The sequence below is a fragment of the Macrobrachium nipponense genome, chromosome 4 (genome assembly GCF_015104395.2).
Source record: "Macrobrachium nipponense isolate FS-2020 chromosome 4, ASM1510439v2, whole genome shotgun sequence".
NCBI classification, from domain to species: domain Eukaryota; kingdom Metazoa; phylum Arthropoda; class Malacostraca; order Decapoda; family Palaemonidae; genus Macrobrachium; species Macrobrachium nipponense.
Genome location: NC_061100.1, coordinates 29,811,895 through 29,826,314, shown reverse-complemented (window position 1 = coordinate 29,826,314; position 14,420 = coordinate 29,811,895). Strand labels below are relative to the sequence as shown.

The 14,420-nt window shown below is 44.6% G+C and overlaps 1 long non-coding RNA gene across 1 annotated transcript in view; it reads right to left on the bottom strand.

Annotated features, from left to right (window-relative positions):
• Nucleotides 1-377: 377 nt before the first annotated feature.
• LOC135210838 (uncharacterized) overlaps nt 378-14,420 on the bottom strand; it is a 160,218-nt gene continuing 146,175 nt past the window's right edge. The window contains exons 3-4 of the long non-coding RNA XR_010313581.1: nt 9,149-9,312; nt 378-718 (exon numbers count right to left, since the gene is read on the bottom strand). This is a non-coding gene — a long non-coding RNA (uncharacterized LOC135210838). The remainder of the gene's footprint in view (nt 719-9,148; nt 9,313-14,420) is intronic.

The window sequence follows — 14,420 nt, the reverse complement described above, 5'->3', positions numbered from 1 at the left end:
AAGTATATTTTTCTTGATAATGAGAAATGTAATTATTTCTTGAGCAAAAGACTAAACAATACTGTGCATAAAAATATGTTCCAACAATGAAAAATACAAATCAAACAGTCCTCGGTCACTAGATCTAAGATAATTTTAATCAACTTAAGCCTGCTAAAAGATCTTTCTGCACCTGCACTTGAGACACTAATTGCACCTAAAATTCTGTATAAAATCATTAGATATTGACGGAAAAAGGTGTCAAGGGTACAAAATCTTCTCCAACATTTCCCCAAAATATTCCCATGGGTAGGGGATAAATACATAATTTGGATGTCACGCCCCTTCTATTCAAGGGCCCACATACAGCCTACTTAAGAAAGGATGTTAAAACTGCATTCATTATATACTGTATACTATAGTGAACAGAGATTTATTAGGAATAAATAATTATACATGTTATGAAACAAGAAATAAATAAATTTCCATGACAAAGGCTCCCTCATAACCTAAGTGTAGGCAATAATATCAAATACACTTAGAAAAAAAAACTATGCTTAAGGGCCATTATCACAAGAAATCAAACTATCAACATTTCATATTGCCATGATGCTGCTTCAGCCAACAGTCAGGTAATAAACAGTAATAAGATTTGGGTTGATACTGTTATTTGCAAGTAAACTTATATCTAGATCAAATTTCTCTTCATTAAGTCCCATTGCTTGTACTGATGTCATACCTGTAAAGTAGTAATTAATCCCAGTTGGTGAAGATTGTCTAAGTTTTTAACTAAGAAGCATAATGTTTGGGATGTACAATAAACTTTATAGGAAATAATATTTTTATATCATTATATTATATGTACAGTATGTTAGCAAATAACATGGCAAAAGGTAGCAAATAGACTCAAAGAAAACTTGACAGCAAAATAGTGTTGTATACTATATTAAGATATTGAACAAATTGTTTTGAAATATCTATTTGATAAAACAGGAAAATAATCACCATACTATACTTTTTAATATTATTACTATGCACAGATGTAAACAAGTTGACAGGAAAATAATTTAAAAATATATACCAACCCATGGAGAAATGTTCGAAAAATTCATTTCTGGGCTTCAGCTCGTGTCGCTTGCGCGAAATATCCTTTAATCTATTATTTCTAGGGTAAATGTACTAACACATACCAGAGAATAAATAAAATAAAGAAAAAGGTCAGTATGACTGACTCGCTCACCCTCTAGGAGGGTTGTTCGCGGTATGGAACACTAGGCGAGTGGAGACCACTACCACGAGCCAAATGCCAATAGAAATCTCCCACTACAAAACCCTCCAAGAGGGGAGCCGTCCCACAGAGGGAGCAGCTCGTACTACTACTACACCATCCCATGCTTGCGACTGCTGCGCCTCTAGTGGCCATCCTTTTCGTTAGCTCGCACGAATCACAAGTGCTATTTTTCTCTCTGTGTATTTTGTGCCCTTTCTTCGGATTTTTCGATAATGGAGCGTGCAGCTATTGCAGCAGCTAAGTTAAGTACTCAGTATTTTACGGTTAGCGAGTTTTTTTTCCGTCCCCGAGACGGTATTTGCCGTTTTTAGGTATAGATACGTTCTCGGGGGCTGGAAGCATGGCAGCATGGTCCTGCCGCATGTTGGGTTCGTTCTTGGTCTCCCATACCTAGAACATCCCTTATTATTTTACGCTCTATTTTGATTATCCGCGTTATTACGTCTAACTCAAGTTGTTATTTACATGTATGTATTCACCTTATGTAGGCTTTTTTCTATCCAGACCCTAGTCCAGGTTCTTTGTATCGGCCCCTGACTAGCTTTGAGTGGTAGACTTGCCTTCGGGCTAGTCGCACACTCCTGGATTTTTTCTCCTGCTATTTTACCTTCTTTCTTTCATTTTTATTATATATATATTTTTATGTTTTGTTGTTGTTAGGTTAGTTGGCGTCTGGCTTAGCCTAGGTCCTGGCTCGTAGAGCCTAGTCTACCGTGATCAGTTCGGTCGCTTCCTCATAGCTTCTCTCTGATCAGTTGGTTTTCGCCCTATGGGCCTATATGCTACCGCTTTTCAGTTCTGGTTGCTTCCCGATAGCTTCTCTCTTGATCAGTTGGTTGGCCTAGGCTTGGTTACCGTATCTTAGTTACCGCCTCGTGGTCACTACGTGATCACGAGTCAGCCAGGCGCCTGCCAGTCCCCCTTCCCCCTCTCCCGCTCTCCCATAGAGTCGGGCGGGGGTGGGTCGGTCTGTCCGTTGCTCGCCCAGCATGCCCGAGCCTGCCTCCCCCTTCCCCTCCACCGGAGGGGCCTGGGAGTCCGACAGTCCCTGACTGGTTCCGACCTCTCCGCTTCTCGGCTCGGCCGGGTGGTACGTTGTGGGGGGCTCTGGCCTTCCCCCCCCCCGTTACCTCCTTGTCGCTCCGGGTTAGCGCGAGTCTGTATGTCATCTCGCCTTCCCTCCTTACTAGAGCTCCTCCCTATCGGAGTCCTGATATCCAGCGGAAGGGTATAGTCCACCATAGTTGGACCGGAGCATACAATAGGTCTTTACTAACCGTACCGTATTGCTGAGTTACTACACTCCGCTTCACTGGACCTAGTCCGGTTACTTGCATGTAGGTTTAAGTTATCTTTAAGTTTATCTTAAGTTTCTTAAACCATCCCCACCCCTCCCTTAGTATTTACCGGATCTCTCCGGGATTATAGCCTATTCAGGCAATGCAGGGAGGGGTTATGCCCAAATTTTTTTCCGAGCTCCGCCACGTAACGGAGTTCTTTTGTCCTCAGTCTGTAAGTGTTACCCCTTTAAGATACTCATGTGTCTTCCCACTACAGGCCACCAACTGTGAGCATCCGGGATGTTCCGCTACACTTCAGGACCCCTGTTGGACACGCAAGGTTTGCCGGTCCCATGGCTCCATGCGCGACTCCGCAACGGGGACATCCAGGTCTGGTACCATGAGACGTGTACCATATGTTACGATCTGGTGAGCCAGCTTTTGGGAAGGCGTAAGTATTCCATCTCCGCATGCCGCTCCGCTTCTTTTAGTTCTTAAGTTTTCATCATTACTTTTAACTTAAGGCATTCTAGTTTAAGTTATATCCTAAGTTTTAGTTTTAAGTGGTTCTTAAATCTAAAATATATCCTCTCTTACAGGCTCCGGCAGTAAGAGATACGGCATTGGCTACCCTGCGGGCCTGGGTCGGAGGTTTTGGCAAAGAACGCCGCCAAGGGTCAGCCCTACATACTGGAGAAGCGTTTAGCTTTGTTAATCTTCCCCGGAGGCAAGGCGACTGGGTACGTCGACCCGGTAGAGGCGGACCCCTCTATTGCCTTTATCCAACAACAGCTGGCGGCCTCCTTGACTGAACAAGACCAGGTATCTCCACGGATGTCGCAACCCTGGATATAAATGTTGAACCTATGGTAGGTATAGACGACCTGTTGGTCGAGGGTAAGTAATGCAGGTACCCAAGGGTCCCCCTTGGGAGTGACTGTTTCTTCTACCCCTGCAACTTCACCATCCTTCCCAGGCTTTACCGGTGATGAGTTATATACTCCTCCAGAGGCTTCGGTTAGGCCTAAGATCAAGTCTAAGCATATGACCTTGACTAAGACGTCATCGTCCTCGAAGAAGACGTCTCGTCTTCTTCTTCGCGTAAGTCTCCGGCTCGTAATCCCGGCCCAGACAGGTCTAAAGGGCTAGCTCGGCTCAAAGTCCTCAAAGAGTAAGCCTAAGGAGAAATCCCGCACTACCCGGCAGTATCACCAGTTCCACTACCTTTGGTGCCTATTCAGAGTCTCCCCTCCACCTCCGCAGCAGCTCCGGCTCTGGACACCAATGCTGGCCTGTTGCAACAGGTGGGCGACTTGGTAGGCTCCCTTAAGACGAGTATGGAACATATGATATCTCGCCTGTCGGATAGGATAGCTTCTCAGGATACTATTATAGCCGGCCTAAGAGAAGCCCCTCTTGCCTCTCCCTCAACCTCTAACACTAGTGGATCTCAGCTTCCCCCGTATGACTCGCTGCCCGCTTTCTCCATGAACAATCCTTGGAGAGTAGCGTCATATGCTCCCTTCCAAGATGGTCTCATCTCCATACCGGTAGTTTGGAACTCGAAGAATAGAGGACTTCGAGTTCTACCCGGAAGGCCTACAGCCTCCCTTCATAGGCTACGCTAGGCTCACGCCTTCGGCTATGGTTAGAGATGACAGGGTACCAAAGGAGACAGTCCTCTATTCTCGGGACCAGGCCCAACGAGAATGGCTTAGATGTCTAGACGACATGGACTGTTCGAATACCAAGATCCAACCATTCAAAAGTCCCTTTACCATTTTCACGATGGACGAAGGTACCACCGCTCCCTTTCCTTACCAAGATAGCGAGGTCGACCATCTCAGCAGCTCAGAAAGGGGAACCCATGCCTCAGCTGAAAGAAGCAGACCCCACTTCTCCGTTGCTCCCGTCAATTGGAGAATTATGGGAGGACTTGCCTAACACTTTCACAGCTGGCAAACTCAAACCTGACTGTGCTATGGAGCAGTTTGGTGAAAAGCTGCCCAGGCTCCCTGATAGTCTTATTCAAGCGGAGTTTGACTCGAAAACACGACTAGCCAGGTCAATCAACCTGATGGCTATGTCTGAGGTAGCAACCATGGCTTATGGTTCAGAACCAATTTTTAAGCTTATGACAAAGCCCTGACTCAAACGGTGCAGTCAGACATGTTCGAGTTTGCCACTGCTAGAACAAATTGCAGAAAGCATGTATTGCTAGAGGCAACCATTCGGCATGAACCGAATAGGTTACTTTCTTCTAACATCTGGGGCGCAGATCTCTTCCCAGAGGCTATGGTAAAGGAAGTACAAGCAGAGGCTACGAGGTTGAACCAAAGCCTTAAGGACCGTTGGGGTCTTACGGCTAGGAGAAGGCAAGACTTGACACCAAAAGGTAAGGGACAAAGGAAGCCTAGACGTTTCCAACCTTACCAAAAGAAGCAGCCGCGCTTCCCTCAACAAGTTCCTACAGTGCCGTTAGTGCAGACAGCTCAGCCCTCCACGTCTAAAGGTCAATCACAGCCTATTTATGTGATATCCCCTCAGCCTCAACCCTCCACCTCATACGCCATCTCTCCAGCTTACAATCCAGCCTTCGAGAGTCAAGCTTCTCAGAAGTATGACCGCTCGAACAAGGGAGGCAGAGGTAAGCGGTCCTTTCGTGGGAGAGGATCGGGAGGCCCCTTCAATAGGGGAAAAAAGCACTTCAGAGGAGGTCGAGGGGGTTACCAGAACCAATGAGGAACTTCAGGTAGGAGGGAGGCTGTTTCACTTTCGCCACCGGTGGAACTTCAGCCAGTGGGCTCAGAGCATAGTGTCAAAAGGGCTGGGTTGGAGCTGGTTGACGAACCCACCTCCAGCCAGACCTTCCGTCACTTCCTTCCAACGAATTGACAGAGTACGCAGAGGACCTCCTTCAGAAAGGAGCTATAGTCAAAGTCAAGAGATTAAAATTTCAAGGTCGCTTGTTCAGCGTCCCAAAGAAAGGCTCAAACAAAAGAAGGGTAATCTTAGACTTGTCCCGCTTAAACTTAGCCATCCGCTGCGACAAGTTCAAGATGCTCACGATCTCACAGGTGCGGACCTTACTTCCCGTGGGGGCCGTCACCACCTCTATCGATCTTACAGACGCCTACTATCATATCCCTATTGCAAGACACTTCCGTCCGTATCTGGGATTCAAGATAGGAGACCAGACGTTCTCCTTCAAGGTATTCCCGTTCGTTGGGGCTCAACGTGGCACCCAGGGTGTTCACGAAGCTAGCGGAAGTAGTAGTGCAAACAGCTCCAGAGCTCAAGGGATTATGGTAGTAGCGTATCTCGACGATTGGTTGATCTGGGCCCCATCAGTCGAAGAATGCAACAAGGCCACACTGAAAAGTGTCCATCCAATTCCTAGAATATCTAGGATTCAAGATAAACAGATCCAACGTCCAGACTTCACCCAGAGTCAAACTTTCAGTGGCTAGGCATTCAATGGAATCTATCCTCACACACTCTGTCGATTCCATCCACCAAAAGGAAAGAAATAGCGAAGTCAGTCAAGCAATTTCTAAGTCACAAACTAGCATCGAGGAGAGCTCAGGAAAGAATCCTCGGCTCTCTCCAGTTTGCTTCAGTAACGAACATCTTAATGAAAGCCAAACTGAAAGATCTAACCAGGATCTGGCGATCTCGAGCAAATGTCAGGTCCAGGGACAAGCTATCCTCCCCCAGTACCTCTGATTCTAAAGAACCGGCTTCGGCCGTGGCAAAAGTCAAGAATCTGTCAGTGTCAGTCCCTCTTCAGTTCCCTCCACCAGGGATTACCATCCACACAGACGCGTCCTTAAGCGGCTGGGGAGGGTACTCCCAGGTCAAAAAGGTGCAAGGAATTTGGTCACCCCAGTTTCCGTCAGTTCCAGATAAACGTTACTGGAGGCAATGGCAGTCTTCTTGACTCTGAAAAGATTACGCCCACCAAGGTACTCCCACATAAAGCTAGTCTTGGACAGCGCAAGTGGTAGTACATTGCATAAACAGAGGAGGCTCCAAGTCACGTCATCTAAATCACGTCATGATAGCCATCTTCTCCCTGGCAGACAAATTCAGTTGGCATCTTTCCTCCACCCACATAGCTGGAGTAAGAACGTCATAGCAGACGCCCTATCCCGATCAGTACCCTAGAGTCGGAATGGTCTCTAGACGAGAGTTCGTTCCAATGGATCCTTCAAAGAGTCCCAGGGCTACAGGTGGATCTCTTCGCATCACAAGCGAACCACAAACTACCAGTGTTATGTAGCCCCCAACCTGGACCCTCTGGCTTACGCCACGGACGCCCTGGCTCTGGACTGGAACAACTGGGAGAAGATTTACGTATTCCCTCCAGTGAATCTCCTTATGAAGGTCTTAGACAAACTCAGGACATTCAGGGGTCAAGTGGGCTCTAGTAGCCCCAGACTGGCCGAAGAGCAATTGGTACCCCCTGATCCTGGAACTGGGTCTTCGTCCCCTTCGGATCCCCAGTCCCAAGCTCTCCCAGTCAGTACAAACGAAGACTGTGTTCGCTTCCTCAGGGATTCTCAAAACCCTAACTTTATGGATTTCATGAAGTTTGCGGCAAAAAGAGATGCGAATATTGACCCTCAGAATATTCTTTTCCTGGAATCCGATAAAAGGGATTCAACTTTGAGGCAGTATGATGCTGCCGTCAAAAAGTTAGCAATCTTCCTGAGAGAGTCAGATATCAGAATCATGACAGTTAATTCTGCTATATCCTTTTTCAGATCTTTATTTGAAAAGGGTTTAGCAGCTAGCACGATTACGACAAACAAGTCAGCATTGAAAAAGATATTCAATTTGGATTTAACATAGACTTGACAGATACCTATTTCTCGTCTATTCCTAAAGCATGTGCTAGACTTAGGCCCTCTGTCAGGCCTACGTCAGTTTCATGGTTCTTAAACGATGTCTAAAAAACTGGCTTCCAAACCGATAATGACACATGCTCGTTTATGATGCTCCTAAGGAAACTCTGTTTTTTATTAAGCCTAGCTTCAGGAGCAAGAATTTCAGAACTGTCGGCTTTATCCAGAGATCCGGATCATATTCAATTCCTTCCCACGGGGGAAGTGCTACTTTCTCCGGAATGTAGCTTTTTAGCAAAGAATGAAGATCCTTTGATGAGGTGGGAACCTTGGAAGGTACTACCCCTTCCACAAGATGTTTCCCTTTGTCCGGTTTCAACCTTACGAGCCTTTCTATCCAGGACCTCCTCTTCCTCATCGGGGCCCCTCTTTAGGAGGAAAAAGGTGGTAACTTTATCCACTAAAGGCATCAGGCAACAAATCCTGTACTTTATCAAACAAGCCAATCCTGACTCCTTTCCAAAAGCACATGATGTCAGGGCAGTAGCCACCTCAATTAATTACTTCCAACATATGAATTTTGCTGATTTAAAGAAGTATACCGGATGGAAATCGCCGACAGTGTTCAAACGTCACTACCTTAAGTCCTTGGAAGCTCTGAAATTCCCAGCATTAGCAGCGGGTAACATAGTTTCCCCTGACTCTAGCTAGATAGTAGAAGATTCAGTCCTCCTTTTCTACCTGCCTCACCCAACAGTTCGTCTATTCCTGCCTTGTTCATTAACATTTACCTTGTGTCTTAGCTGCTTTATGATTGTATAGTGCCCCTTTTGTCTGGTTAGGGACACTCACATCTGATTACCATACTGATCTCATAGATGTTATCCCCTTATTTTTATGCTAGGGGATACATCATAATGCAATGGTTACGGGTTTTGTATATTAAGTCATATACATTCCTAAGATATTTTATTTTATCATTGATCAAATATTTATGTAAATTTATACTAATTGCTATTTCTATTTTTGATACATGTTGTTACACAGATTTATTGTGATAGGTAATCATTGTACCTATTTGTATATATGTAAATTACCTTATATTATTAACATAATTAGATTTAAGGGTAATTTAAGCATAATTCTGATTTTGTTTTACTGTGTACTTGTATCTTTTTAGTTTCAATTATATTCATTCTTTTATTTTGTATCTTTTATTTGAGACCTATTTTGTTTTATTATATTTTATTTACTTTGTTTACAATCTTGTGCTGTTTCTCTGGTACGATTTCGCGCAAGCGACACGAGCTGAGCCCAGAAAAAGGATTTTGACGTAAGGAAAAATCTATTTCTGGGCGATTGGCTCGTGTCCGCCAGCGAAATACCCCCCTACCCATCCCTTCGCTCAAGATTGTCTGCTAACTTCAGGATGGCCACTAGAGGCGCAGCAGTCGCAAGCATGGGATGGTGTAGTAGTAGTACGAGCTGCTCCCTCTGTGGGACGGCTCCCCTCTTGGAGGGTTTTGTAGTGGGAGATTTCTATTGGCATTTGGCTCGTGGTAGTGGTCTCACTCGCCTAGTGTTCATACCGACACCCTCCTAGAGGGTGAGCGAGTCAGTCATACTGACCTTTTTCCTTTATTTTATTTATTCTCTGGTATGTGTTAGTACATTTACCCTAGAAATAATAGATTAAAGGATTATTTCGCTGGCGACACGAGCCAATCGCCCAGAAATAGATTTTTCCTTACGTCAAAATCCTTTTTTTGGTCTCCTGAAGAGGTCTCAATTCTTTCAAAGCTTCTGCTGATCCTACACACTGTGATTATGCTTCCCTTTCATTGATATATTTTAGTAACGGCGCTTCAAACACTTGGTTACTGCCTTTATTTTTATGAGCACTGTGAATTGGCATCTGAAAAAGAAGAAATTATAGTCAGTCTAAAACAATTCTTATTTCTATTATGTCTTAATTCACTTCACTATTATACAGCATCTGAAATGAAAATCTAGGCTATTTGAAATTCAACATGCATAATATCCAATGACCAGTAGGCCATAGGTTAGTGACCAGTTAGCCCAAGCCTGTGAAGATTAGGTTATAGCCTAAAGGTGTGGTTAGTTACACTAGGCTAGTGCCCTGAATTTTGAACTCCAATGACCAGTAGCCATAAATTAGTTAGCTAAACAGGTTTTACCCTGTTTTGGATAACGAAAAAACCTTCCTCGACGTGTCCCTTGGGTCTAGATGCTCCTCATTGACTCAGTTTTGATAGGTTTTAGAATAGGCTTAGGCCTAGTAGTAGTTAGGTTGGTTAGTTTTGGTAAAATAAAAAAAAAAAGGGGGCGATGGTATGGATTTGTGCAGTCTTGTGGTCTGATGCCTACTAGGCATAGGGCAAGTCTAATATGACAAAATTGTAGAGAAATCTAGCCTGGACTGTTATCAAAATACTCAAGTAGCTTAGTATTCTGGAAAAAAAACAAAGTAATGGGGTAAATGATCGAATGTCCTCCTGGTGACCACCTGGACAGTAGCGCGACCACCTTTCCAAAAAAAAACTTTAACACTATCTAAACCAGGATAGACATTAGTCACGAGCTAGCGCTCGTGGAAGCAACACCTCAAGACCTCTACTTTCCTCTCGTAGTAAGCGTTAAAAGTTATTTTATGGGAAGGTGGTCACCAGGAGGCCATTTGATCATTTACCCTAGCTATAGCCTAAGGATACTTAATTTGAATTAGTGGTCAACACATAGGCTAGCTAAGTATACCTAGGTCTGAGCCTAGTGAAAGAAAAAGTTCCAGTAGCCTAATAGGAATTGGCTTGATTTACGTACATAGGGCATACCTAGTAGCTGGCTTAGCTTGCTCCCGATGAGGTTAGGCCTAGCCAACAACAGACACGTTTAATGTAGGCTTACTTATGTAGACCTACCTTTTGGACTTTAGCTAAAAGTTTAGACCTATCTTTTGGACTTTAGCTAAAAGTTAAAATCGATGTTTTTGTACATGAACTTTCCTGTCAGATATATACTTAGCTTATGTCTCTGACGTCACGACAGAATTCAAAACTCGCGGCAAACGCGACAGGTAGGTCAGGTGATCTACCTTACCCGCCGCTGGGTGGCGGGTGTATGATCCAATCCTACTTTCTAGTCAGATTTTCTCTGTCGCCGGTTCTGACAACCTGTTGTTGGTTCCTCCCGATTGATTGATTCGTTTCTCGTTGCCTGGATTTGTTTTTGGACTGACTTTTGGTGAAGTACCTGATCTTTTTGGCTTGGCATACGCAACTGTGGACTGTTTTTTTTATTTTTCTCTGGTTTTTTCCTAATTATGTCTGATTCTGAAGTTAAGAAATCGGCCATGTTTAGAGAGTGCTCTGTGAGTGAGTGTAAGGTGAGGCTACCGAAAGCTTCGGTAGATCCTTACAATGTATGTATGAGATGTAGAGGGAATGATTGTTCTTTCATTAACCCATGTAAGGGGTGTGAAGGGTTGGATGAAGATGAATGGAAGTCTCTTTCTTCCTATTTGAGGAAGTTGGAGAAAGATAGGGTGAGGAAGGCTTCTTCAAGAAGCTCCAGTAGGTCTCGCATTAGCGAGCTAGAAGTAGAGAACCCTGTTGTAGAAGTAGAACCTTCTCCTGTTTCAGCACCTGCTCCCAGCATTGAACCTGAAGATACGCCTTCGGAGGTGGCCTCCATGAGAGCCACGATTCGTAGAATGGAGAGCAAGATACGCTCATTAGAAGGTAAGAATGACAGTGCCAGTGATTTGTGCAGTGCCCCCAGTGCAGTGGAGGGTGCATCTGACCGGCTCCTTAATGCTTCCCGGCCTAGACCTCTTCCAGACTCCCAGACCCAGTGGAGGAGGAAAGTCAACAGCCGCAGGAAGGTTAGGGAGAACCCCCACCGGTCAGGCGTCCCCTCGGTAGCTCCTGTTAAATGTTCCCAGGCTGCCTTAGATCGCGCCAAGAAAGAAGTGTTGCGCCAATGCTTCTCTTCGTCTTCGTCCTCTCCTAAGCGCGGATGGACCGATGGAGCGCCTCGAAAGCTCGCTCCCTCTCAAGAGAGCCTGGAAGGCGCCTTGCGCCTTTCCCTCCAGCCCTGAATGCTTTTCGGAAGAGCCTGAAGTAGACATCAAGAGACCCCGGAGATCTCAGGAGTACTCCTCTCCTAATCGCCCTCGAGCCTCGTCCCCAGTAGAGACTTTCGAGAGATCACCAGCTCGTATTTTAGCGGGTTTGCAGGCGCAGATTTCGGCTCTGGCTGACTCCTTGGCAGGGAGTTTTCGCCATAAGAAGGATGTCTCTCTCCCTGTTAAGAAGTCTAAGCGAGATCCTGTTGACTTCCCGTCACCTTCGGAGAAGTACCAAGCGCCTCGCAGGCACTCCTCGGCCATTCTAGAGCCTGTTAGACGCTACTCCCCAAGTAGGCGCTTTTCTCCCGTGGTCAGGCGCCAAGAGCCTGTAAGGATGCACGCTCCTGGCAGGCGCTCTTCGCCAGAGATCCTCTCTCCTCTTGGCAGGCGCCAAGAGCCTGGCAGGCACCAGGAGCCTAGTAGGCGCCAAGAGCCTGGTAGGCGCTGCTCTCCAAGCAGGCGCTCTTCTCCAGGCAGCCGCTCTCCCCTGGACAGGCGCCTTGAGCCTGGTAGGCGCTTCTCCCCAAGCAGGCGCTCTTCGCCAGACATTCTCTCTCCTCTTGGCAGGCGCCGAGAGTCTGGCAGGCGCCAAGAGCCTGATAGGCGCCGATCTCCAAGCAGGCGCTCTTCGCCTGAGAGCTTCTCTCCTCGTGGCAGGCGCCAAGAGCCTAGCAGGCGCTCTTCTCCAGGCAACCACCCCCCCCCCCCCCCCCCTTGACAAGAACTTAGAGCCTGACAGGCGCGACTCAACTAGTAGGCGCTCTCCTAGCAGGCGCTCTCCCCCAGGCAGCCGCCCTTCGATGGACAGGCGCCCTTCGAAGGATAGGCGCTCTTCTTCTGATAAGATGGCCTTCCCTTCAAAGGATATTCATGGTTCTTCTGTAGAGGAAGAACAAGAGGCTACAGATGAGGAATTGACCAAGGACTCTTCGGTCTCTTCCTACAAGAAACTTACAGACTTGCTTCTACAAGAGTTTGGAGATGCCCTTACTCCTGTTGCTCCTACTTCTCCTCTTTCGCTGTTTTCGACTTCAAAAACAACGAAGACTTCTTCATATGTTAAAATGAAACCTACCATCCAAAGAAGAAAAAGGGAAGACAGTTTTTTCTTTCCCGCCTTCCAAGCTGACAGGAAAGATGGGTTTTGTACATGAACTTTCCTGTCAGATATATACTTAGCTTACGTCTCTAACGTCACGACAGAATTCAAAACTCGCGGCACACGCGACAGGTAGGTCAGGCGATCTACCTTACCGCCGCTGGGTGGCGGGTGTAAGAACCAAACCCACTTTTTGTCAGATTTTCTCTGTCGCCCAGCCTGACAACACCTGTTGTTAGGTCCTCACGATAGTTGGATTTGTTTCTCGTTGCCTGGATTCTTTGGACTGACTTTTTTGGTGAAGTACCTTTTTCCGTTGGCTTGGCATACGCGATTGTGGACTGGTTTTTTGGATTTTCTCTGGATTTTTCTTGTGATGGCTGATTCTGATGTTAAAAATTCTACCATGTTTAGAGTGTGCTCTGTGAGTGAATGTAAGGTGAGGCTACCTAAGGCATCGGTAGATCCTCACAATGTATGTATGGGTTGTAGAGGTAATGAATGTTTTTTCAATAACCCGTGTAAGGAGTGTGAAAGATTGGATGAAGATGGATGGAAGTCTCTTTCTTCCTATTTAACCCTTAAATGCCGAAGCGGTAAAAATAAAAAACTCCCCCGAATGCCGGAGCCGGTTTTGAGTGAGCGCGGAAGCGGAAAAAATAATTTTTTCAAAAAAGCACAGCGCGCTTAGTTTTGAAGATTAAAAGTTCATTTTTGGCTCCTTTATTGTCATTGCCTGAAGTTTAGTATGCAATCATCAGAAATGAAAAATAATATCATTATCATATGTAAACAATGCGATATATGGTAGCGAAAAAAAAAATTCATACATAATTGTATTAAAATCACGCTGTGCAAAAAACGGTAAAAGCTAACGAGTTTCTTTTTTTTTCCGTTGTATTGTACACTAAATTGCAATAATTTTAATATATAATACATAGTAAAACAATAAAAGCAACACCGGAAAAATATTATCACAAAATGATGTACGAATTCGTAACACGCGGACGTTAAAAAAATTTTTTTTTCAAAAATTCACCGTAAATCTAAATATTGTTCTAAAGACTTCCAATTTGTTTCAACTGAATACAAATGATTGAATATTACGATACTGTAAGAGTTTTAGCTTACAATTGCAGTTTTCGACCATTTCCGAAGAGTTAAAAATGACCAAATGTCGAAATTTTTTTATAAATTTTTTTTATGCAATTATTTCGGAAATTAGAAAAGCTACAACCTTCAAATATTTTTCCTTTTATTCTAAATAAAATTGCGCACATTTTCATATATAAAACTCTATGAAATGCCTAATATGAAACGGAGCAAATTTTCCGAGAATGCGATATACGCAATTCGGAGATTTATGGCGGAGAATCTGCGCGCGAAGGGAAGGAAAGTTTTTTTCATAAATTCACCAAAATCGAAATATTGTGCTAGAGACTTCGAATTTGTTGCAAAATAAAGGTAAATGATTGAATATTACTAAAATATAAGAGTTTTAGCTTACAATTGCGTTTTTCGACCATTTCGGTACAGTCAAAGTTGACCGAACGTGGATTTTTTCTATTTATCGTGATTTATATGCAAATATTTCGAAAATTAGAAAAGCTACAACCTTCAATTATTTTTCGTTGTATTTTACATGAAATTGTGCACATTTTCATATATAAAACTTTATGTAACGGCTAATTTAAAATGGTGCAAACATTACCACAATCGCACGTATGATTTTTTCGGAGAGTTACCGCGTGGACGTAAGGAAAATGTTATTTTTTTC